General features: G+C 45.2%; 1 non-coding gene across 1 annotated transcript; it reads right to left on the bottom strand.

Moving 5' to 3' along the window:
* Positions 1 to 24024: 24024 nt before the first annotated feature.
* On the bottom strand, positions 24025 to 24097 carry TRNAE-CUC (transfer RNA glutamic acid (anticodon CUC)). Its single transcript has one exon. It is a non-coding gene; the product is annotated as a tRNA-Glu (tRNA).
* Positions 24098 to 25617: the final 1520 nt, after the last annotated feature.

The following is a 25617-nucleotide window of genomic DNA, read 5'->3' as shown; positions in this document are numbered from 1 at the left end:
GCCATGCTTCACTCCAACACTTTCCAGAAGCAGAGAGCTCGGAAAAAGATGAGGGAGGGACCCTGAGGGAGGGGGGGCAGGATGCAAGATAAGAAATCCTGATTTCAATCTCCCTAACTTCCTCAGACCCGGGCTGTCTATAAACTGTATGCAAATGTGTTTGCTTTCCATTTTATTTCAATCAGAGTCACTCAGCTGTCAGGAGCTGTGTCAACATGTCAGTCGGGTGGAAGAAACAAGCGTTTTGAGTGGAAATATTTTGGATAAACAGACACAATGTTATGACAGATCTGAGCGGTTCAAACATGGGGTAGGGGAGGTGGCAACGGTGGAGAAGGGGAAGGGGGGTTAAAGCCACAGAAAGCAGATCTGTTTACCCTGGCGCATGCACTGGAGGGTCAGCTGAAAACAACATCGGTGTTTTATGAGTTGCATTGTGTGTGCGTGTATTGAGGGTGGGCTGGGGGACGTTTTTCCTCTTCTGTGGCGTTAATACATTTTGTCAGCTGAAGAGTAAGGCCTGCTTGCTGGGTTACCAGGCACATTCCTCTCTAATGTCCCTGCTGATTCCACGGGAGGAAATCAGGCAAGAAAAAGAAAAGACAAACCCACCGGATTAACTTAATTAGCGATGGGGAGACCAGTTGCTTGGCTAAATCTAACAGCCTGTTTGAGAGCTGCCCTCCTTTTTGCTTCTCACTTGGGCTCTTTTGCAAACGGAATTCAGAGGAAGGACAAAGAGATGCCCTTGTTTGTGGTCAAGGGTGGGGGTGGGGACATGCTCTGGGGAGAGGTGACCTGGGCATTAGGCCACGTGATGTATAGCTTTGAATTTAATTTTTGGAGTAAGTAGTACTGTCGCCTGGTTCAGTAACCCAAAGTATAAAACAAGTATTTGGAGAGATGTTCTTTTTTCTTTTCCAGTCCATGCATTCCCTCCCCAACCCGCCCATCTCTCAGCACCCCAAACACACACACACACACACACACAGATTATATTTTGTTGGTCTAGGTCTATTTTTAGTTCCCAAGCCATAGAGTTTGATGAGTTTTGTCTAAAAAAGAATTCACACTTTCCTTAAACTAATACTTACTGCTTATCAAGCACCTACTATGTGCTAAGCCTCACCTTGCCAGGTTGGGATGATTCACCCTAGGTTGGAGGTGAGGAGTCCCGAGGCACACCCAGAGCCACACAACCCCATGGCCCACCAGTGAGCTTGAACTTCATCCCGGATCTGTCTGGCTCCAGGTCTGTGTTCTTCCAGCTACTATCAAGTACTTGGTTGAACTTGTGGCTGAGAGAGGGTGTGTGGCAAGGTAACTTTCTGAGGACTCAGGGAGCGGTCAGCCAACTCAGCTAGGCTGGACTTGTCCACCCCCGAGGTGAATCTGTCCAGGAAAGGGACCACGTGCTTGTCCAAATGTGGGACAAGCCGGCAGCTGCCTCAGGGGTGTGCTTGGGAGAGGTTGGCAAGGCCCCCACCGCTCAAAAATGTCTCCCCCAACCACCTGTCACATGGCCTCAAATTCCACCAGCAGAGAGGTATGACTCTGGGCTTCAAGGAAAGAATTTTTGGGGTCAGGCTTTAAGCATAGACACTTCCCCCAGAAAGGATTCATCTATGCCCTTCTCTTAAAAGCCCCCTCCTAGCAAGGCAGCTGGCCCACTGCTTGGCATTGGAGGATGGTTTCAGGGTGCAGATATCCTGGGAGGTGAGCAGGGTGGTCACCAGAGGAGACGGGGACAGTCAGGGATGGTCCCAAGGCTGCTGGTCAACCAACGTGTGGAGTCTGGGGCCGTTTGGAGACAAAGCTTCACACGTTTGCCCCAGAGAGAGGCCCTCTGAAGGTCCCACCTGTCTCCTTGCCAATCCTGACTGGTGTGTTTCAAGCTGGAACCCTAAATAGTCAGGCCAGGAGCCGGGGAAGCCCAGAACTTGTCATGGGGTCGCAAAATGTCACAGCTGCCATTCAGCCGGTCTTGAACTCCAATTAGTCACGTTCTTTCTTCCCCTTTTGTTCCATGATTACACCACCTGTAGGATTATTTTCTGAATATTTTCCTCTAAACTGACTCACTTGAAAAAATAAAAAATAAACATCTATTTTAAGTCTAGCAAGCATGAGTTTCCTCACCAAGAAAGGATACAGATGAATTCAAGCCCTCTGGCTTTTGTGTGGCAAATGCAAGCATTTTTTTTTTTAAGGAAAACAAAACATTAGTGAAAACTTGAGAAAAAGGAAAACATTTATACACACATCCTTTCATCCCTATCACTTACGGCTTGATTTGCTCCTTATAATTTTTTTTTTTCCAGAACATGTTAAAATAACAATGAATGCATAAAAATGAATTACTGCTCATTCAGATACCTACCATAAATCATATGATTACAGGTATCATGTCTTGCCCAAATCTCCAGTTGTATTGGAGAAACTGAGGTTCAGAGATAGGAAACATATACAGGGATCGGGGGGTGGGACACAGCTGTCTGAGACCCTGTAAGGCCGAGAAGCAGGACTTCTCTGGTGGCTCAGATGGTAAAAGAATCTGCCTGCAATGCAGGAGACCCAGGTTCGATCCCTAGGTCGGGAAGATCTGGAGAAGGGAATAGCAACCCACTTTAGTATTCTTGCCTGGTGAATCCTGTGGACAGGGAAGCCTGTCCATGGGGTTGCAAAGAGTCGGACATGACTGAGTGACTAACACACACACACAAGGGCAAAGAAGCACCCTGGAAAGATGTAAAAAGAGCACTGGATGGGGAGTCAGGGGCCACTGACTCCAGATCTAAAAGTAGAAGCAAATTCTGTTTCCTCTCTGGGCTTATCCTCAGCTATGAAAGAGAAAGAACAGTGTTACTTTGGGTTCTTCATCTGGGGGTCTAGCAAGAGTTGAATGAAGTCCCTGGAATTTGTTTTTTAATCCAGGTAAGATTCACATAACATAAAATGAGCCATTAAAAAAAAATTTATGTATTTGGGTGTGTTGGGTCTTAGTTGCGCCGTGGGGAGCTTTCATCGCAGCTCGCAGACTCTCTAGTTGTGGGACACAGACTTTAGAGCTCAGGTTCAGTAGTTGTGGTGCGTGGGCTTAGTCACCCTGTGGCATGTGGAATCTTCCCCGGCCAGAGATCAAACCTGTGTTCCCTGCACTGGAAGGCAGATTCTTAATTGCTGGACCACTGAGAAAGTCCCTAAAATTAACCATTTTCAAGCAAACAATGTGTTGACATTCAGTCCATTCACAGTGTTGTGCAACTATCACCTTGATCCAGTTCCAGACATTTTCACAGAAAATATTTTCAAGCAGTCATGCCCCTTTCTCCCCTCCCCCCAGCCCCTGGCAAACATCAATCTGCCTTCTGTCTCCATGGATTTACCGACTCTGGTTGTTTCTGAGAGATAGAATCATACAATATGTGGGTTTTTGTGGTTGGCTTCTTCCACGGACCACCACGTTTTCAAGCTCCATCCAGGATGTAGTACATATCAGGACTTTATTTCTTTTATGACTGAATAATATTCTATTGTATGGATATATCTTTTGTTTATCCATTCATCACTTGGTGGTCATTTGGATTGTTTCCACCTTTTGGCTACTGTGAATAATTCAGCTATAGATATTCATGCATGGGTTTTTGGTTTTTTTTTGATGAGGGCCATTTCTAAAGTCTTTGTAGAATTTGTTACAATACCACTTCTGTTCCACCTCTTGGCCTTTTGGACACAAGGCATGTGGAATCCCAGCTCCCTTACCAGAGATCAGACCAGCACTCCTTGAATCGGAAGGCAAAGTCCCAACCACTGGGCCTCCAGGGAAGTCCCCTGCACAAGTTTTTGTGTGGACATTTGTCTTCATTTCTCTTGGGGATGCATACCTAGGAATGAAATTGCTGCATCGTGTGGTAACTCTTTAACTTTGTGAGAATAGCCCTTGAACGTTTTGTTTATGTGTTTGAGCCTGTGCTTTTAAGGAGATGGCTTTTGAACAGATTCTCAAGAAAAGGTAGTGTTAGTCGCTTAGTCGTGTCTGAATCTTTGTGACCCCACGAATGTAGCCTGCCAGGCTCCTCTGTCCATGGAATTCTCCAGGTAAGAATACTGGAGTGGATTGCCATTCCCTTCTCCAGGGGTTTTCTTGACCGAGGGATCAAACTTGCATCTCCTGCATTGCATGCAGATTCTTTATGATCTGAGCCACTGGGGAAGCCAAGAAAATGATGACTTCCCTTGGTCCCTCTAAGATCTGTTCCAGCTTTAAGATCCCCCCATTCTTGATCCTCACCTCTGAGAAGACCTCAACTTCCTTCTCATCTTATGCAGCTTCCTTTAACCAGCCTTCTCTGTGCCAGGTACTGATCTGGGCATGAGAGATCTGGTCGAAAGGGCTTCTATCTGCCAGGGGTCAGAGGTGGGAAAGATGGGGCTAGGGAGGCTTCCTGGAGGAGGAGGCACTAGCTGAATCTCGAAGGTTGCCTGAGAACCAGGAGGGCCAGAGGTGGGAACGGTATTTCTGAGCGAAGAGACAACACTTCCCAGTGCCCTTGGCAGGGGGCGGAGCTGGCTGGAGTGCCCTTTCCTTCCCCTGGCGGCTCAGAGATGCTGGAAACACAGATGGGTGGAAATCCTGTCTCCTCTACCCACCCGCTCATCAGTGAGGGCAGATGCGGCCCATTATTCTGATTGCCGCTGAAGGCGGTGGCGGTGGCCCAGGGCACGTCTGAGGATCACTCAGGGCCCCGGGAAGGCGGGGGGCCCTGGCAGAGGGTCTGCCCCCCACCCCCGCAATCCTAGAGGCAGGTGTTCCGAAAGCTTCCCACACAGGCCTGCCAAGATCGTCCTCCCGCTATGCAGCACACACGCACGCAGGCGTGCTATTTCATCTCCGCGGCCTCTCTCTCTCTGGGAGCAGCTGGCAGGGCCACCGGGGCATTTGCGGGTGGCCCATGGGACGGAGTCTGGAGGCCTTGGCTGACCCGCCACCCTGGGGCCCGGTGCTCCTCCTGCTGCCGATGTGCCCGGTCGTAGATTTTCTGGGCACCTTCTTGGTGGAGGGCAGGCAGGATCTGGTTTCACAGCACATTTGGAGGGACAAATCCACGCGGTGCTTTGCTGGATGCCTGGCCCTGTGAAGAGTCGGTGGTTAACGTGTTATTTATGGTGCCCTCCTGACTCCGGTCTCATATTAAGCTTCTGGGTGGGGCACGATGCCTCCGCCAGTCAATCAACCAACCGGCCGGAGGAGCTGATAAACCAGAGTCAACCCGCTAGTTTTACGTAGGGTTCCTGTATTCTTCTAGAAGCTTCAGGAAATGGGCTGTTCTGTATCTTTTTGGGTAGCCTGAGTGTCTGTTGCTTTACTGGTGGAACTTTTCATGGGGTTTGTTATGGGATTTTTACTTAAAAATTTTTTATTCTAGATTCCAGCAGAGTTAATTAACAATGATATGTTAGTTACAGGTGTGCAGCAAGGTGATATAATTATACCCATTATTATGGATTAAAAAAATTTTTTTTATATTTATTTATTTGCCTGCCCTGGGTCTTAGTTGACCCTTGCAGGATCTTAGTTGCTCTGAACCTGTGTCTTCTGCACAGGAGGGTGGATTCTTAACCACTGGATCCCAGGGAAATCCCTAAGTTTATTATTATTATTTTTTAATGTAAAAATGGTAAAAAACTTTAACCTAAAATTTGTGATCTTAACCATTTCTTTTTTTTTTTTTTTTTTCTTTTTTTTGGATCTTAACCATTTCTAAGTGTGTTAAATATTACCATCTTAACCATTTTCAGCAGGGGTCAATACATTCACTTTGTCGTGCCACAGTTCTCCAAAACTCTTTTCATCTTGCAAAACGGAAACTCTGTTCTCATTAAACACTAGCTTTCCGTTTCTTGACCCCCCTTCCCCCAACCAAGCCCCGGCACCCACCTTTCTACCTCCGTGAAGCAGAGTACACTAGGGACCTCGTATAAATGGAACTGTACAGTATTTAACCTTCTGTGTCTGGTTTGTTTCACTTAGCACACTGTCCTCAAGGTTCATCCACGTTGGACCACATGACAGGATTTCCTTATTTTTAAGGCTGAGTCATATTCTATTCTATGGAATGACCACATTTTGTTTGTCCATTTATCCATCCGTGGACATTTGGGTTGCTTCCATATCTTGGCTGTTGTGAATAGTGTTGCTATGAACATGGGTCTGGAAACTGTGAGGTCTTTTTTTTTTAATTAAAAATTTAGCTACACAGCTAATAAAATTAACAACACTTCCTATAAAATTAAACCAATACATATGACTAAAGTTCTTCTAGCTACTTCCCCCAACCTCCCCATCCCAATGATAAGTTCACTGTTATCAGTTTATAAGTTTTCACTTATTTATCTATACACTCATGCGTACATGTGTGTGGGTACATGTATATCTTTAGAAAAAGATGTATGTGCAGTTAATTCTGCTATAATGTGGCATATGCCGTCCTAAAATCTTGCACTATGAAAAAAATCACACAATAAAACCCCAAGAACTTATGAGAAAAATAAAACTAAGGAGGCAACACTCTAAACTTTGTCAGTAACACATTAAAAAAAGAAAGGAAACTAATAAAAACAATAGCACAGTTTTACATGTTAAATGGTTAAGAAATACCTTAAAAAAAAAAAAGAAATATCTAAATGCTATAATAACTATGGAATTCGACTTTGGCAAAGTTCTGAACTTGTCTTGTGGAAGTGGTGCCAGAAAGGCTGCAGCTTTTGAATTCTTGTGAATGGGGAGAAAGAAGTTGTCTGAAATCAGAAATTTGTAACCCAGGTGTGGGTAGGTGTGGCTCATAACACACACTGTACACGGAGGCAGATGGAAGAGGTTGTGGGGTGTCTGTTTGGTGTGTTCCTGTGTGGTCAGTTCAGCTGGGTGCAATTTTCTGCATTGACCCAGTGTTTCTTGTGGATGAAATCATGCATGAGCAAACACAAAATTTGGTTATGCTCAGATTGTTCCCAAATATATCAGTCACGATGGAACAAATTTATGTTTTCAAAACAAGCACAACTGGCTACACACACACACACACACAGAGAAAATAAATGGAGCTTTTTGAGTGTGTGTGTGTATTTGCATAAATTGATTCATATTAGATGTATAACTATGCAACTTTTTTTTTTGCTTAACAATATCCCTAAGAAATTTTCCATATTAGTAATGCAGACTTGTCATGTTTTTGCTGCTGTATAGAGTTCTGTGGAATGAATAATCCCATTTAGGCCTCCCTCTAAGGATGGTCATGTAAGTAATTATATTGTAGTCAAATGCACAGAGCAGAATTTACCATTTAAATTATTTTTAAGTATACAGTTCAGTGGCAATAAGTACCCTCACATGTAACCATCCATTTCCAGGACTTTTTTTTAAATCTCCCCACCCTGAAACTCTGTACTCATTAAACAATAACTTCTTGTGGGCCAACAGCTATGGCTGAGTGACTCTGGGCAGTTTTTTTTCCCTCTCTGGGCCTCTGTTTTCTCACTGTAAATTGAAAGCAAGAGTCTATAGCTCTCAGATTTGGACTAACAATTGCATGAGGTGGTACAGGTCATATGCCCAACTTCTTCCTTGGCATACTGTAGGTTCTTGAAAAATAGCTCCTATTGTCATGTGAAATTGACTAGATATCCCATCCTGCTTTGCTGTGGTTTACCTGACATCCGTGTCCTACACATGGCAGGGGGTGGGTGACATGTCCTGGCTTGCTGGGATCCAGAGCAGAGGGAAGGTGGAGTCTAGAGAGCTTCCTAGTGGATGAGACCTTCACCCATTCCACTCTTCCAGCTATTCTTTTAGATGGGAGTTCCAGGCCCCTCCCTGCTCACCCCCTGCCCCAATCCAGGGCCCAGGCCAGCCCTTGGGACTCTTGGGAGTGACCCATTTTTCAGCTACGGTCAGTGCCAGCCTGCCCACTGGGGCTGCCAGTTGCAATGTGCATGGTAGCGAATGGATTGAGGTCATGGAGCAGATGGCAGTAACTTTCAGTTGAGATCTGCCAGCCTGCATTGGAACCAGTGACCCGGAGGTAAATGCATGTGCGTGGTCCCTCTCCCACTTCCGTCTGTAACTCTGGGACCCTGTCCCTTTCCAGCGCCTGTTCAGGCTTCTCCCCAGGGTCCAGAAGTGTCTCTTAGATTTTGTGGACTCCCAGGAACAGGAGAGAAAGTCACATTCTTGCAGGCAGTAGACAAGTCTCAGCCTCTACAGTGCTTGAATCCTCCCTTTCACAGGGAGCTCAAAGCACCTAGGTCTCTTCATTGGATTAATCTGATGTTATCCTTGTGTGTGTGCGTGGGGGATGTTTATCATTAGTCCCACTTTATAGATGGGGAAATAGAGGCAGGAGGAGGATGGCCCAGGAACCTGTAATGCCTCTGGATCAGAAAGGATTTACTGCAGCTGTTTGGTTCACAGAGCTCTTGGAGAATCTGGAGGAAGCTAGGGTTCCTTTAGACTCAGATATATAGATAAGTCTTACTCTTCTTATTTTTAAAAATCTATTTATTTGACTGCACTTAGTTGTGGCATATGGGATCTTTAGTTACAGTATGTGGGATCTAGTTCCCTGATCAGGGATCAAACCTGGGCCCCCTGCACTGGTAGCCCAGAGTCTTAGCCACTGAACCACCAGGGAAGCCCCATGTCTTACTCTTGACTTTACCTCCAGAACCTAAAGCCGCACTGGGCATACTGTGGGTGCTCAAAGTAAAGTATTGATTGAATGAATGAGTGAATTGATGAGCCATGGCTGAATACCTCCAGTGTGAGGCAATTAACAAACTAAAAGAGAAAGAAGCATTTTCTTATGCTCTTAATCTTAAGGAAGTTAGCTGTTCCCATTCTATAGATGGGAAAACTGAGTTATAGTTCTCAGGAGGTGGGAGGTCTTCCTTAACAACTCCAGGCAGTACGGCTTCACACGGGATCTTAGTTCCCCAACCAGGGATGGAACCCAAACCCCCCTGCAGTGGAAACTCAGAGTCTTCACCTCTGGACCACCAGGGTGGTCCCAGCAGTGCCACTCTTAACAGAGAATGTTCCCCACAGACGTGGCAGCCTTGGGACAAGTGACAGATGAATTTGTAGTTGAGAGCAACCAACACTGGAAGAAAATTGCCAATATTTGCTGAATCTACACCAAGACACCTTCTTTTCAGCCCTCACATCTTTGAAAATGCTGTTTCTCTTAGGGCTGATAAAATCTGATCACACTGTGTCCTTGAGAAAAATGTGTGATGTCTCTATAGCAGATAGAAGCTGGAAGGTCCTTGGAGAAGCCAAAGAGTTGACCCCATTAAAGAGAGCAAGAGAGGAGGGAAGAGCATAGGAGGACAAGATTCCCTAGTGGTGGTTTTTCTGCTCTTTCTTGACCTCAGCTGCTGCTCAGGAATCTTCACGGGTCAGGAGATGGTGTGTGAGGACGGGGCCAGAAGGTGTGGAACATGGTAGAAGGAACTTCAGACTTGATGTCTCAGTTCTGACTTGGTCACCCCCAAAGCTGAGCTTTAGTTTTTTGACCCATAGATCAAGAACGAGGCAAGAATTCCACTCTACCCTGCTGCCCCTCATCCCCAACCCCTGCCAAAAAAAAAGCAAAAGAACTTTCCTGGTGGTCCAGTGTTTAAGACTCTGTGCTTCCACTGTAGGGGGCATGGGTTCGATTCCTGGTCAGGGAAGTTCCATGTGTCTCATAGTACAGCCAAAAGAGAAAAGCAAAAAAAAAGAATGAGGCAATAGCATTGAATCTTCAGAGTGGTTACTATAACGGTATATTACACGTTGTTGTTCCGTCCCTAATTCATGTCTGACTCTTTGTGACCCCAAGGACTGCAGCACACCAGGCTTCCCTGTCCTTCACTGTCTCCTGGAGTTTGTCCAGACTCATGTCCTTTGAGTCAATGATGCCATCCAGCCATCTCATCCTCTGTCGTCCCCTTCTCCTCCTGCCCTCAATCTTTCCCAGCATCAGGGTCTTTCCCAATGAGTCAGCTCTTTGCATCTGGTAGCCGAAATACTGGAGCTTCTGCTTCAGCATCAGTCCTTCCAATGGATATTCAGGTTGAATATTCAGATTTCCTTTAGGGTTGACTGGTTTGATCTCCTTGCTGTCCACAGGATTCTCAAGAGTCTTTACCAGCACCACAGTTCGAAAGCACCAATTCTTCAGTTCTCACTCAGCCTTCTTTGTGGTCCAACTCTCACATTCATACAGAAAGATGTATATTGCATGTACAATAGGATAAATATAATTAATACCACTGTGTATTCCATATGAAAGTTAAGAGAGTAAATCCTAAGAGTTCTCATCACAAGGGAAAAATTTTTTTCTATTTCTTTAATTTTGTATCCATATGAAATGATGGATCTTCACTAAACGTTATGGTGATGATTATTTCATAGAGTATGTAATGTCAAACTGTGCTGCTGCTGCTGCTGCTGCTAAGTCACTTCAGTCGTGTCCGACTCTGTGCGACCCCAGAGAGGGCAGCCCACCAGGCTCCCCGGTCCCTGGGATTCTCCAGGCAATAACACTGGAGTGGGTTGCCATTTCCTTCTCCAATGCATGAAAGTGAAAAGTGAAAATGAAGTCGCTCAGTCGTGTCCGACTCCAACGGACCCCATGGACCGCAGCCCACCAGGCCCCTCTGTCCATGGGAGTTTCCAGGCAAGAGTACTGGAGTGGGTTGCCATTGCCTTCTCCGCAAAATGTGCTGTACACCTTAAACTTATACAGTGCTTATGTCAATTATATCTCAATAAAACTGGAAGGGAAAAAAAATACCCCAGTATATTACATACCCAGTTGGGGAAGTTTTTGGCAAGTAGTAGGTATACAACTTCAGAGAGTCCAGGGACATTGGGATGGTGGGCGGGGTTGGGGCATTAGTGGTTATGAAGGTTTTCTTTAGGGTGCAGTAGAGGGTGCTTTGTGGAGAAGGCAATGGCACTCCACTCCAGTACTCTGGCCTGGAAAATCCCACGGATGGAGGGGCCTGGTGGGCTGCAGTCCATGGGGTCGCTGAGGGTCGGACATGACTGAGTGACTTCACTTTCACTTTTCACTTTCATGCATTGGAGAAGGAAATGGCATCCCACTCCAGTGTTCTTGGCTGGAGAATCCCAGGGACGGGGGAGCCTGGTGGGCTGCCGTCTCTGGGGTCACACAGAGTCGGACACGACTGAAGCCACTTAGCAGCAGCAGAGGGTGCTTTTAAGAGCCATCCTCCTGGTGAAGGCCCAGCCAGCCGGTAATGGAAGGACTAATGACAGTACTGATTAATCACAGCTTGTCTTTGAGGCAACACTTTCATGTTGGAGAATCCTCAGGCTTTCTCCAGCCACTGGCTAAAGCCAGGAGCTGACCCACCTCTGCCCTAATAGTACCAGTTCTTTTTTTTTTTTTTTTTATAGATTACCTTTCATCTTGGCATCAGGCAGAACTTAATAATCATGGTCTCTGTCTCCAGCTCTGCCCGAGCCTGTGGTTTACGGACCATGTTGTTAACCTTAATTGTTTTTTTCTGCCCCAGGGGAAAAACTGTGGCACCAGAGAAGAAGGGGCCTTATAAACAGAGTCTAGCCCCCCTCGGATCTGCTCTTTGCATACCAAGGCAGCTAATCTAACCATAGTTGCCCTCCTTTGAGAAGTGACTTGGTTAGGCAGCCTGTTGCCCATTTTTGGTACATATATCAGCTACACACATCATCATGATGACTGTTTTTTTTTTAAGAGGTTGAAATGACTTAATTAATTGCTTACCTATTGATTGATCTTTGTCCTTATGGTAGATATAAAACTCCGTGAGAGGGACTTTCCTAGTGGTCCAGTGGTTAAGAATCCACCTTGCAATACAGGAGACTCGGGTTTGATCCCTGGCTGGGGAACTAAGGTCCCACATGCCTTGGAGGAACGAAGCCCCCATGGTGCAACTACTGAAGCCAAAGAGCCACGACTAGAGAAACCATGCACCCCAGGGAAAGATCTCGAACGGCGCAATGAAGATCCTGCATGCCGCAACTAAGACCACTGCAACCAAATAAATAAAAATAAATATCAAAAAATAAAGTAAAATAAAATTCCATGAGATCAATTCAGTTCAGTCGCTCAGTCGTGTCCAACTCTTTGCAACCCCATGAATTGCAGCACGCCAGGCCTCCCTGTCCATCACCAACTCCTGGAGTTCACTGAAACTCACATCCATCGAGTCAGTCATGCCATCCACCCATCTCATCCACTGTCGTCCCCTTCTCCTCCTGCCCCCAATCCCTCCCAGCATCAGAGTCTTTTCCAATGAGTCAACTCTTCGCATGAGGTGACCTAAGTATTGGAGTTTCAGCTTTATCATCAGTCCTTCCAAAGAACACCCAGGACTGATCTCCTTTAGGATGGACTGGTTGGATCTCCTTGCAGTCCAAGGGACTCTCAAGAGTCTTCTCCAACACCACAGTTCAAAAGCATCAATTCTTCGGTGCTCAGCCTTCTTCACAGTCCAACTCTCACATCCGTACATGACCACTGGAAAAAACCATAGCCTTGACTAGACGGACCTTTCTTGGCAAAGTAATGTCTCTGCTTTTGAATATCCTATCTAGTTTGGTCATAACTTTCCTTCCAAGGAGTAAATGTCTTTTAATTTCATGGCTGCAGTCACCATCTGCAGTGATTTTGGAGTAAAAAAAAAATAAAGTCAGCCACTGTTTCCCCATGTATTTCCCACGAAGTGATGGGACCAGATGCCATGATCTTCGTTTTCTGAATGTTGAGCTTTAAGCCAACTTTTTCACTCTCGTCTTTCACTTTCATCAAGAGGCTTTTTAGTTTCTCTTCACTTTCTGCCATAAGGGTGGTGTCATCTGCATATCTGAGGTTATTGATATTTCTCCTGGCAAACTTGACTCCAGCTTGTGCTTCTTCCAGCCCAGCGTTTCTCATGATGTATTCTGCATAGAAGTTAAATAAGCAGGGTGACAATATACAGCCTTGACGTACTCCTTTTCCTATTTGGAACCAGTCTGTTGTTCCATGTCCAGTTCTAACTGTTGCTTCCTGACCTGCATATAGGTTTCTCAAGAGGCAGGTCAGGTGATCTGGTATTCCCATCTCTTGAAGAATTTTCCACAGTTTATTGTGATCCACACAGTCAAAGGCTGTGTAGATCCGTGAGATCAGGGACCTCATTTCTCTTGTTCACCTCTGGGTGCCCCCACACCCAGAACAGTGACCAGCACACAACAGGTATTTAATGAGTTCCTGGATTCATGAACAAATCAATGTCATATAGACCTTGTTCTGGGCCAACCCATTGACCATGGAGAGGCTTCAAGGAGGAGGTGGGCAGTGAAGGATGAGTTCTCCAGTGAGACAGGGGCACTCATTCTGGGCAGATCATAAAGCAGACCTAAAGGTGTGGAGGAGGGACTTCCCTGGTGTTCCAGTGACTAAGAATCTGCTTGCCAATGCAGGGGACAAAGGTTTGATTCCTGGTTTGGGAAGATTCCACATGCTGAGCAGAAACAAAGCGTGAGTGCCGAAACTGCTGAAGCCCCCACACTCTAGAGCCCGTGCTTGGCAACAAGAGAAGCCTTCACAATGAGAAGCCTGCACACCGCAACGAAGAGTAGCCTCTGTTCACCGCAACTAGAGAAAGTTCGCATGCAGCGACAAAGAGCCAGGGCAGCCAAAAATAGAGAAATCAATAAACTTAACAAACAAACGAGCAAACAAAAACTAACCGGTTGTCTGCAACCTTCATAAAACTTTCTTCATTCTCCCCAAGTGGAGATCCACACTTGCCTCATCTCAGTAGCCACTTGCTCACATCATTTCTGTTTTCCTCTTTCATGCTGGATTTTTAAACTTTTCCACATTTCATTGTCTTTCAAAAAATATATTTTGTGTGTACTTTTCAGGCACCTAATCCATAAGCATTTAATGAAAAATAAAAAAATATCTTCTTTATCTTTCATTTCTTGGAGCCGAGCTCCAAGGTCATTGACCGAACACCTCTCCACCATGCAGCATGGTGGAAAGAGATGGGATTCACACATTCTGGCCTTACCTTTGCTTGGTGTTTGACTTTAGGCAGGTTCATTTTCCTCCCTAGGTCTCAGTTTCTCCCTCTGGAAAATGAAGGAATTGGGTCATCTTTGGTTTTCTTAACTGTGTTTTATGGAATGCTTATCCCGGTAGATACTCCATCAAAAAAGGGAGGAGGTTGTTGGTCTCATATATTGAGCAAAACAGTGCACCCTTGATCCCCTCACTGAAGATTGATGAAGATCATTTGTGTATTAAAGGCTCTGAGAGATGCTGTAGTTAAGGTTGTTGTTTAGTCACTCAGTCGTGTCTGACTCTACTACCCCATGGACTGTAGCCCACCAGGCTCCTCTGTCCATGGGATTTCCCAGGCAAGAATACTGGAGTGGGTTGCCATTTCCTTCTCCCGGGGACCTTCCTGACCCAGGAAAAAACCCATGTCTCCTACTTTGGAACGCGTTGGCATGTGGATTCTTTACTGCTGCGCCATCCGAACCCTGTTTAATTTTTTGTCACTGTTACTCCAGTGATGGGACAGATAGAATCAGTGATGACAGAATTCTAAAATCTTACAGGACTCTGGCTTAGAGATTCTCTGGATTTGTCTAGAGAGCATTCTTTTGGTTTGAACCTCCTGAGGTTCCAGGAGCAGTTGCACCAGTTGGTTGAGTCTTTTGCCTGCATTTTCCACAGGGAATAGACTGACCTGGGGATCTCAGTCTCTCCCCAGACCCCTCAAACTCACCACCAACTGCAAAGAACATGCAGGCTCAAGAAGGAAGGTGCAGTTACCTCGCATAGTCCCCTTCCAGGATGTCCTGGTCTCCCTCTCTGCATCTCGAATATGAATGTCTTTATCAACCCAGATCTTCTTAGGTTATGGTTCTGCCTCCCCATCCCTCTGTGACAATGAGAGGTCATGTTCCAAAATGAAGTTTTTCTCCAACAGAGCTCCACCCTGACACCCCATCCATATTATTCCCAACATCTGATAAGAGCTTTCCTTTCACAGACCCCTCAATCTCCAGGCTGTTACGTGGAAAATGATTCCATGGTGAATCACGTTGGAATGATAAAGAAAATCCAACACATTTAAACAATTTTTACAAGACTTTTTGGAGACTTTACTGTGCTCATGCCTCATGTGAATCTCTAAGGGGATGTCAAGAAGGCAGTATTGATCGTGGAGAATGTCCCTCTATAAAGAGTACCAAAAAGCCCTAGGTTCATGAATGTCCAGTTTTGGAAATTCTGCCTTCTCGGGTTTCTTTAAATCTCTAATGCCTGTTTCTTTTGTCTTTACTCTTTTTTTTATCCATCAGTACAAAAACTTGCTGAGGCTCAGGAAGTCTCATAATCCTGTTGTATTGATGTCTTCTTCACAGGGCTATTTGTTCACTAAACCACTTTTTTTTTTTGCTGTGTCACACAACATGTGGGATCTTGGTTCCCTGATCAGGGCTTGCCCCCTGTAGTGGAAACTCAGAGTCTTAACCACTGATCTACCAGACAGTTCCCAAAAGCACTTATTAAGTATGTCTTCAGTGAGTCAAGTCCAACACTACTTACTCACTATGTTGTATATCTATCTACTTATCCATCTATCTTTGATCTATCATTTGATCCATAGCCACATATTATCTAAATATCTTTGTTCTTTGGAGAAACTCCAAAATAGGTGGGAGACAGCTCCTGCCTCCCTCTACAAAATCCAGGGGAGAGGATTTCCTCTCTCCATTCCCTAGAAACTAGGATGTGCCAAGAGGTTAGTGCTGGGCCTAATAGATATCTGCCTAGGACGAAAATCTTGGAGTGACATCGAAACTGTTTAGTAGTTGTCCTGGGGGCAGTGAGCAGTGGTGGTGATGAGAAGAGTAGGGCTCTTGCCGTGCTGAAGCACTGGAATTTCAGCCTCCTAGCCTCCCGTGTCTCTTGCCTACTATTCTTCTTGCAGATTCTATGAGTGATCCACTCTCCTGAATATTTATTTTCTGCTTCAGTTGAAGTTAGTTGTTTGGAACCAAGAATCCTGACCACTCTTGTCAAATCCTTGCATCTGTCCATCCATCCATCAGTTATTCATCTATTCCTCTAACACAACAGACAGTGAGCTAGGCTCCAGCGTTATGCAAAGGTGCAAAGGTGAATATATCGACAGTAACAGGAAATAGCAGCAAATGGATGCTCTATTTAAACAAGGGAATTTGAAGACAGAATTTCACAAAGGAACAGTGAACAAAGGCTATGTTTAGGAAAAGGAATGGTTTGGTACCCTGGAACCGGACATATTACCACTGCTAGGCATGAAGGGGTGAGAGGAGGCAAGCCATTTTCAGAGTCCAGAGACAGCGTGTAGAGAGGCTTCCTGGCAGCAGCTGCGGCCTTGAGTGAGGGACACAGGCAACCTGTGATGACCTGGCATGGAAAGGACCAGAGGATAAATACCTTGTCCACACACACCGCCCTCCCTCTGATCTCATGCCAGAGCCAGAGAAAACACTGAGTTGGCCCATACGGGTCAGCCTCCTGGGCACAGAGCAGGTGGGAGAAAGGGAGAGGGTAGATCCGGACAGCCAAACAGAAGACACAGTGCAACGATGTCACTTTTCCTCTCAAATTTTTCTTGTAGATTCTTAGTTACCTGGTATCCCGAACATTTATTTTCTGCCTCACTTAGGGTCAGTTGTTTGCAATCAAGAATCTGGCAGGTGCAAGTAAAGATCCCACATGCCACATCTAAGGCCCGGCACAGCCTAAATAAATAAATACTAAAAAAAAAAGAGAGAGAATTTGGCAAGCATATCCATCCAAACATCATCCATCCATCCCCTCATCCACTCATCCATCCAAATATCTATCTAAACATCATCTATCCATCCATCCATCCATCCAAACCATCCAATATATCCAACATCCATCCCTCCACATATCTATCCAAGCATCATCCATCCACCCATCCAATATATCCAACATCTAGCCATCCATCCATCTACTACCAGTGGGTTTATGCTATGCTCAGATGAAAGTCAGTATTAATGACCTATGAGACGTCCCGTGACCTGCAGAACTCCCCTCCCCAATTGCCCACCCATCTTTGTCTCCCTCTACTCTTCTAGTTTCCTCTACTCTGGCCACACAGCTTGCCATGCTCTACTCCAGATAAGTCCTGCCTCAGCACCTTTATTCATGATGTTCCCTCTTCATGGAACACTTTATCCTTATGTGTCCCCCTGGCTTCCTCCCTTCCTTCTCCCACGTTTTTACTCAAATGTCACCTCCCCTGTCCTCCTTTCATCAAATGGCAACCCCTCTTCACTACTCTCTCTTATTTTGCTTCTTAACACATTTCCCCATCTCACAGACTCTGTATTACTTGTCTTTCTTGTTTTATCGTGTGTTCTCCATGCCCACCCCACAACCTCCCAGTGGAATGTAAATTCTACAATGAAGGGATTTTTGAAGTTTAGTTTATTGCTGTGTCCCAGAGAATCCCTGCCACACAGAACGTGTTTGATAAATATTTGTGGAATATAACTATCTGTATCTCTATCTATCTATCTAAGTAAGTGAAAGTCCGTCAGCTGTGTCTGACTCTTTGTGACCCCATGGACTATACAGTCCATGGAATTCTCTAGGCCAGAACACTGGAGTAGGTAGCCTTTCCCTTCTCCAGGGCATCTTCCCTGGAAGATGAGCATATATTCATTATATATATATATATTTTTTTTTTATATATATATAAAATAGATAATCAACAAGGGCATACTCTGTAGCACAGAGAACTCTACTCAGTACTCTCTGATAACCTGTATGGGAATGAATCTGGAATAGAAGAGCTATATGAATATGTATAACTAAATCACTTTTGCTGTACTTCTGAAACTAACACCATGTAAATCAACTATATTCCAATATAACACATATTTTTAAAATTTGTTGAATAAATGAATTAAGATATGGAAGCAGCTCTGTGAAAGTTGCAGATTTTCCAGGACTTCCCTGATAGTCCAGTGGCTAAGACTCTGTGTTCCCAAAGCAGGGATCCCTGGGTTCAATCCCTCGTTAGGGAAATAGATCCCACATGCTGCAACTAAGATCCGGCTATGCTGCTGTGTTCATTGCTCAGTCATGTCTAATTCTTTGTGACCCCATGGACTGTAGCCCACCAGGCTCCTCCGCCCATGGAATTCTCCAGGCAAGAGTACAAGAGTGGATAGCCATTCCCTTCTCCAGGGGATCTTCCCGACACAGGGATTGAACCTGAATCTCCTGCACTGCAGGCAGATTCTTTACCATCTGAGCCACCTGGGAAGTCCTAAGATCCAGCAGAACCAAATAAATATTAAAAAAAAAAAGAGAGAGAGAGAATGTTTCAGATGTGCTTTTGGAGGGGAATTCAGCCAATCTGTGAGAGTTACTGCAGACTCAGGGCATCCCTTGTGCTCCCCAGGCTGAAACTGGAGTGAGAGTTAATATGCTACTTGTGCCCTCAGGAAGCGTCCTGAACTTTCCATGCATGCCGGCGACTTGGCTCTCAGTGACTCCTTGTCCTCCTTCGGAAAACCTGCGGGCAAGGGAGGGAAAAACTGAACACTTCACACATTGCATCTTCAAAGCACTTAATAAACGCTCAAGTCATTAATTCCCTCGGCTCTCTGGGAAGCGGATTTTATTGTTTCTCTTCTGGCAAAGGGGCAATGAGTGTGCTGGGGAATTCCGTCGTTTTCCCAGGACCATGGAACGAGCTGTGAGTGGTGCCAGAATGGCATTGGCATCCTCTGAGTTTCTGGCCGGGAGGCCTGCTGTCTCCCTGTGGTGGGCAGAGGAGCGGAATCAGATGGGAAGCAGGACAGACTGCCTTAGAGGGCGTCCTCCCATTTTCAGAGGATTATGGGAGCTGGGCGCCTGCGAGGTTGCACAGAAATGGGAATGTACCTGGGCCCATCTTTCCTCCAGGGTTCCAGATCTAAGTCAAGGCTTAAGTGTAAACTTTACAAAGTCCGAGTATATGAACTCTCCCAATACAGTGCGTGCATGCTACGTCACTTCAGTTGTGTCTGACTCTTTGCAACCCTGTGGACTGTAGCCCCCCGACTCCATCCATGGGGTTTTCCAGGCAAGAATACTGGAGCAAGTTGCCATGCCCTCCTCCAGGGGATCTTTCAGACCCAGGGATCGAACCTGCATCTCTTACATCTCCTGCATTGGCAGGCGGGTTCTTTACCACTTTATGACTTCTGCAACCTGGGAAGCCCGAATCCCAATGTAGACCATGACATGATGGGAACCAGATGCAGAACTGAATTTGTATGCCTGGCTCATCAGAGTCCCTCCATAGACATAACTCCTATAATCTAGGTTTTCCTTTATCTCTTCTCTAGCAGAATTTACCTGTCTGATTTCCCATACCATCAATACTCTACTCTCCGGGAGAATGGTTATCAAAGTACTCTATGTTAATAATATTGATGGCTGTTCCAGGAAATCCATATTCTTATAGGTATTATCTCCATGCTGATATTTTTCTATATATATGGACTAAAATTTGGGAGACCTGAGTTTTATTTTTATAAATAAAAGTCAAAATAGTTGTGGCATGTGGAATCTTATTTCCCTGACCTGGGATCAAACCCAGGCCCCCTACATTGGGACTGCAGAGTCTTAGCCACCAGACCACCAGGGAAGTCCTGAGATCTGAGTTTTAGGTTCTGCCACTAACTTGCCAGCTATCAAGGTGGGTCTTCCTTTCCCAGCTGTGGAATAAATAAGAGTAAAGAATATAAATACTCACTATGTGTATCATCCTACTTACTGCCCACAATTCCTGAGACAGGAACTATTTTTCTTCCAATTTTACAGATGAGGAAACTGAGGCACAGAGGGGTTGAGTGATTCATCTCAGACTCAGAGCTGGAAGGTATCAGAAATGGTATTTTAATCCAGGCCAGTCTTGGGTTCATAACACCTATAGTAAAGTGATTGATTTGAACCAGACATGGGGAAAGACGTCAGTGAAAAAGTCAGTTCCATTGTAGCTTGTATTAAAATAACTTTCCTCCCGAAATGTTGAGAAACACTGACATAAATACATGTAACAACTGTTTATAAGAATTGGAATGCACCAGCACAGAATTGGTGGAAATATGAAATGCTAGGGAGAAGCGAAGGAGATCCTTATCTTAGCCTTTTTCCTGAAGACTTTGGTTAATTCCATGGTTATTTATGGAATAGAAAATGAGCAGAAACTGGCCATCTTGCTGGGCTGAGGATTCAAGAGGTTAGACTTTTCAGACTTCCAAAGTGGCTGGAAGTTGAGAAGCATATTGTAGAAAGGAGGGAACCACAGAGACATGAACCCCAAATCTGATGGCTTCTCTTCATTTTACTACTACTCTAGTCTAAGCCATTGGTATTTTATAAAGACAATGACCACAGCCTCCTGTCTGGTCTTTGCGATTCCATCTCTCCTTTTCAGGTTTTCTCAGCATAGTGCAGCCAGAGGTCTCTTTAAATAAAAACAGGAATCTTGGGATTTCCCTGGTGATTCAGTGGTTAAGACTTTGCACTCCCAGTACAGAGGGCACAGGTTCGATCCCTGGTCTGGGAACTAAGATTCCACATGCTACGGCGCGGCCAAGTGAAACAAAACAAACCAACCATGAATCTTATTATATCCTTCTAATTGCCTCCCAGTATTCTTAGCCTATAATCCAAAGTCCTTGCCATGAACCACAAAGCACTGGATAATCCGACCACTGACTCACTGGCTCCTATCTCTCTTTCCTCGACCTTGACTCTGACTACTTTGCCTCCTTGCTATTTCTCAAATATGACTCCTCTCGTCCTCAACTAAACCATGTATTTGCCCTTCCTTTTCCTCCTAGCACTGTTCCCTCAGATTTTCCACATGGCTTCTTAATGGTCTCTGCTCAAATGTCACCTAATCATCAGAGAGACTATCTCTGGACAACTCTGCAAGAGGACCCTCCACCCCCACTCTATTCCTTTACTTGATTATTTTTTTTCCAGAGCCCTTATTCCTTTATATAATTGTTCCATAAATTTTCTATTGTTGCGTGAAAAAAAAATCACCACTAACTGAGTGGCTTAAAACAGCATACATTTAGGGACTTCCCTGACGGTCGAGTGGGCTTCCCTGGTGGCTCAGCCGGTAAAGAAGCCCTGGGTTGGGAAGATCTCCTGGAGAAGGGAATGGCTACCCACTCCAGTATTCTTGCCTGGAGAATCCCTTGGACAGAGGAGCCTGGTGGGCTACAGTCCATGGGGTCGCAAAGAGTTAGACACGACTGAGCGACTAACACTTTACTTCACTTCCCTGATGGTCCAGTGGCTAAGACTCTGCGCTCTCAATGCAGGGGACTCAGGGTTCGATCATTGGTCAGGAAACTAGATCTCACACGTCACAACTGAGTGTTCGCATGCTGCAACTAAACATCCTACATGCTTCAAAGAAGACTGAAGATCTTGCCTGCCGCAACTGAGACCTGGCGCAGTCAGATAAATAAATATTTTTAAAAGCACACATTTATTAGTTCACCATTTCTTTGTGTCAAGAGTCTAGTCTTCTGCTTAGGGTCTCAAAAGGCTGCTATCAATGTGTTGTCTGGGCTGCATTCTCATCTGGGGGCTCAACTGGGTAAGGATCCACTTCCAAGCTCACTGAGGTTATCGGAATAATTAATTTCCTTGTAGTCATAGGGACGGAAGCCCTGGGATTATTACTCAGTGTCAGCTGGAGGCCACCCAGCTCCTAGAGGCTGCCTGTAAGTTGACTGACACGACTGCTCCCTTCATCACACCAGGCAGGACAGTCTTCAGAGTGAGTCAGCTAGCAAGATTGTTTTATGTGGATGCACAGAAATAACAGCCCGCCACCACTGCTGTATTTTACTGGCTAGAAGCAAGTCGTGGGACTTCCCTGGTGGTCCAGCGGTTAAGAATCTGTCTGCCAACGCAGGGGATGTGGGTTCCATCTCTGGTCTGGGGGGACCCCACGTGCTTCAGAGCAAATAAGCCCATGCACCATAACTATTGAGCCCACTTGCCTAGAACCTGTACTCCTCAACAAGAGAAGTGACTGCTAGAAGTCTGCGCACGGTAAGGAAGAGTAGCCCCCGCTCTGTAACTAGAGGAAGCCCACACACAGCAATGAAGACCCAGCACAGCCATAAATAAAACAAATGAACTTTTTAAAAAAAACTAAAAGAAAAAGAAAAAAAAAAAAAAAGCAGTCCCAAGTCCTATTCATACTAAAGGGGAGGGAATTATGCAAAGCTGTGAACACTGAGTGGCAGGAACGATGGAAGGGGGAACCTGTCCATCACAATTATATTCTATATTTCTTCATTTATTGGTATATTATATGTCCCACTAGTTAGGAACCTCCAAGAGTACACGACTTTATGTGTCTTGTTGGTGACTCTATCTCCAGCACCTGGAAACATTATTGGCACACAGTAAGTGCTTAAAATATATTTCTTGACTGAATAAATGAAATAAAGAAGTTCACCAGCTGTCTTGTAAAATGCAGTTTCCCAAGAAAACCAGCTTTTGGTTAATTAAGAGCTGTCATTCAAAATGGCTAGAATCAGCAGATCTCACAAGCATATTCTGTTTTTTAATGTATCTGCTCCAAGACACCAGAGAAAACATGCCCATCGTTAGTCTGGTTGGGTGTTGGAGAACTGCTTGGTGTGGAAGAGGGTGTGTGTATGAGGCTTTGTCCTCGGTTGGGATAAGTCAACCCCAGAGTCATCCGAAAGCTAATCACGGGGGCTGGTTTTGGCATCGGAATGGCCTTTTCTCACTGTGACCTTTGTGATTAATACACCAGATTCATAAATACACATATGCATTATCCACATATCCATTTTTATATCAATAGAAAATGCATTCCAGATGTGTGTTGGAGGTGATAGGCTTTGTGCTGCTGACTTTTTATTTTCTGTTAGGTCTCAGCCCGGCCAGGCACACAGCCTATTGTTTTTATATCAAAAAAGGCAGGTCGTACCTGCTTAATAAGTCGAAGGAATTCGCCGCAACCTGGGGGAACTGTAGGAATGTGGTTTTCAGATCCGATTAGAGAGATGTGGCCAGGTCCCCAGGGTTCTCAGGTTCAGCTGCCTCAGCCTACAATGTCATTCATTGTCTCCCAGGCCTTGTGCTAAAAGATCCCGGTTTTTGCCACCTTTCTTTTGTAGCCTATGTGTGCAGCCCCAGAGTACACCAAGAGGGGAATTTACCACTGAGCTTTCTATTAGCTTTCTTGTTGTTCAGTTGCTGAGTCATGTCTGGCTCTTTGTGACTCTGTGGATTGCAGAACGCCAGGCTTCCCTGTCCTTAACCATGTCCCGGAGCTTGCTCAAACTCATGTCCATTGAGTTGGTGATGCCATCCAGCTATCTCATCCCTGGTTGCCCTCTTCTCCTCCTGCCCTCAATCTTTCCCAGCCAATGAGTTGGCTCGTTGCATCAGGTGGCCAAAGGATTGGAGCTTCAGCATCAGTCCTTCCAATGAATATTCAGGGTTAACTTTCTAGTCGTCAATTGTTTCCATCAATGTTCTTTGTGATGGCTCTTGTAGGGTTTTAGAAAAGGGAAGAGAAGTTCAAATCTCCCTCAAAGTTGAGGAGTCTTTACTTTTTGACTTTGGGAGTGGCAGAGAGCTCTCTGGAGCATGCACTTTAGGGTCAGAATCTTGATCTGGCCGTTCACTAGCTGTGCGACCTCGGGCAAGCCCCTTGACCTCTCTGAGCCTCTGATGGCTCTTCTGTATATTGTAGATCTTAACACTTCATATCTCTTGGTTTATTTACTTTTTTAAAATTTGTGGCTGCTCTAGATCTTCGTTGAGGCACGTGGGCATCTTTAGTGGTATCACACAAGCTTAGTTGTGGTACACGGGATCTTAGTTCCCTGGCCAGGGATCGAACCCAGGCCCCCTGCAATGAGAGCGCAGAGTCTTATCCACTGGGCCACCAGGGAAGCCCCACTCTTGGCTTTTTTTGAAAATGAAATGAGATGATGGCCTGGAAAACTCTTAGCACAGGGTCTGGTACATAGCAAACTCCTAATAAGGGCTAATATTATTACAACTACTATCAATATTATTATAATTTAACTTAAACCTGGACCCTGCTCTGATTTCCCTATGCAGGTTTGTTGGTTTAGAAGTGAGTGTGAGCAAAATGCATTCTGGAAGTGCTCCCTTAAATTTTCTCTTGAAACATCCCTGTTCAGAGCCCTGGAAACAAAGACCATGTCCTAATATTCTGGAGCCACATTAGTGACTTTGAACTCTAGGTACATTTATTATTATGTTTTTTTCTTTTCTCTTTGGAAGGGCCCTGCTGATTTAGGGCAGCCCCAGATCAGAGGTGTAAAGTGAAATCCTGGGCTCTGGAGCCAAAGTTGACTCAAGTTTTCCCTTTGATGTGTGCCTTTCTCCTTGCGCTGGGTGGACCCCAGCTGGACACACGCTAGGCACTCAATTAACATGTGTTGAGTGAGTGGCTGGAGGAGAGGGCGCTTAGCCAGTAGTCATCCTTGAGGAGGTAATAATATGCTAATGACATTGACACTCATATGCATCATTTTCCTGGTGCTTGGGTCTTTCCACAGCCTGGCTGCTCTGTATGGGTCTCTCATTTACTCCTCACAGAATATTCTATGAGGGGGACGCAATGATGCCTTCTTAAGAGATCAGAATATTGAGATTTACCCTAACATCCCCTGATGGTAAGGGACTGAGCCTGGATTCAAACCCAGGGGTCTGATTAAAGAGCTCTTGGAGACTTCTCTGGTGGTCCAGTGGTTAGGACACCACACTTCCAAGGGGATTTGGTCTCTGGTTGGGGATGAGACAGCAAAAGAGACACTGATGTATAGAACAGTCTTATGGACTCTGTTGCAGAGGGAGAGGGTGGGAAGATTTGGGAGAATGGCACTGAAACATGTATAATATCATATATGAAATGAGTTGCCAGTCCAGGTTCGATGCACGATACTGGATGCTTGGGGCTAGTGCACTGGGACGACCCAGAGGGATGGTATGGGGAGGGAGGAGGGAGGAGGGTTCAGGATGGGGAACACATGTATACCTGTGGCAGATTCATTTTGATATTTGGCAAAACTAATACAATTTGTAAAGTTAAAAAAAAAAAAAAGATTCCACGTGTAGCATGGAATGTGCTACATAAGATTCCATATGTAGCGTGGTCAAAGAAAAGAAAAAAAGCTTTTTTTTTTAACCTCTGTGTGCCATGTCATAGGCCCCCTGACACAGCTGTCCAAACGTTCGAGTTTTGAGCTGGCCTCGTGTTGAAGTTCCCAAGGAGGTACTGTGCTTCCTTTCAGTCTGGAATGATCCATGTAGAAACATGCAACCAGAACAGCAACGTTTCAATCCTCTCTCTTTTACATAAAGGGAACAGATTAAAACAGATCATGCTCTTAAGGAATTCTGCCAAACCTTTAAAAAGAATGAGACAGATTTGAATCATTGA

Source organism: Bos indicus, chromosome 17 (genome assembly GCF_029378745.1).
Source record: "Bos indicus isolate NIAB-ARS_2022 breed Sahiwal x Tharparkar chromosome 17, NIAB-ARS_B.indTharparkar_mat_pri_1.0, whole genome shotgun sequence".
Classification (NCBI taxonomy): domain Eukaryota; kingdom Metazoa; phylum Chordata; class Mammalia; order Artiodactyla; family Bovidae; genus Bos; species Bos indicus.
Note: the sequence above shows the minus strand (reverse complement) of the source record. Positions and strands in the feature narration are given on the sequence as shown.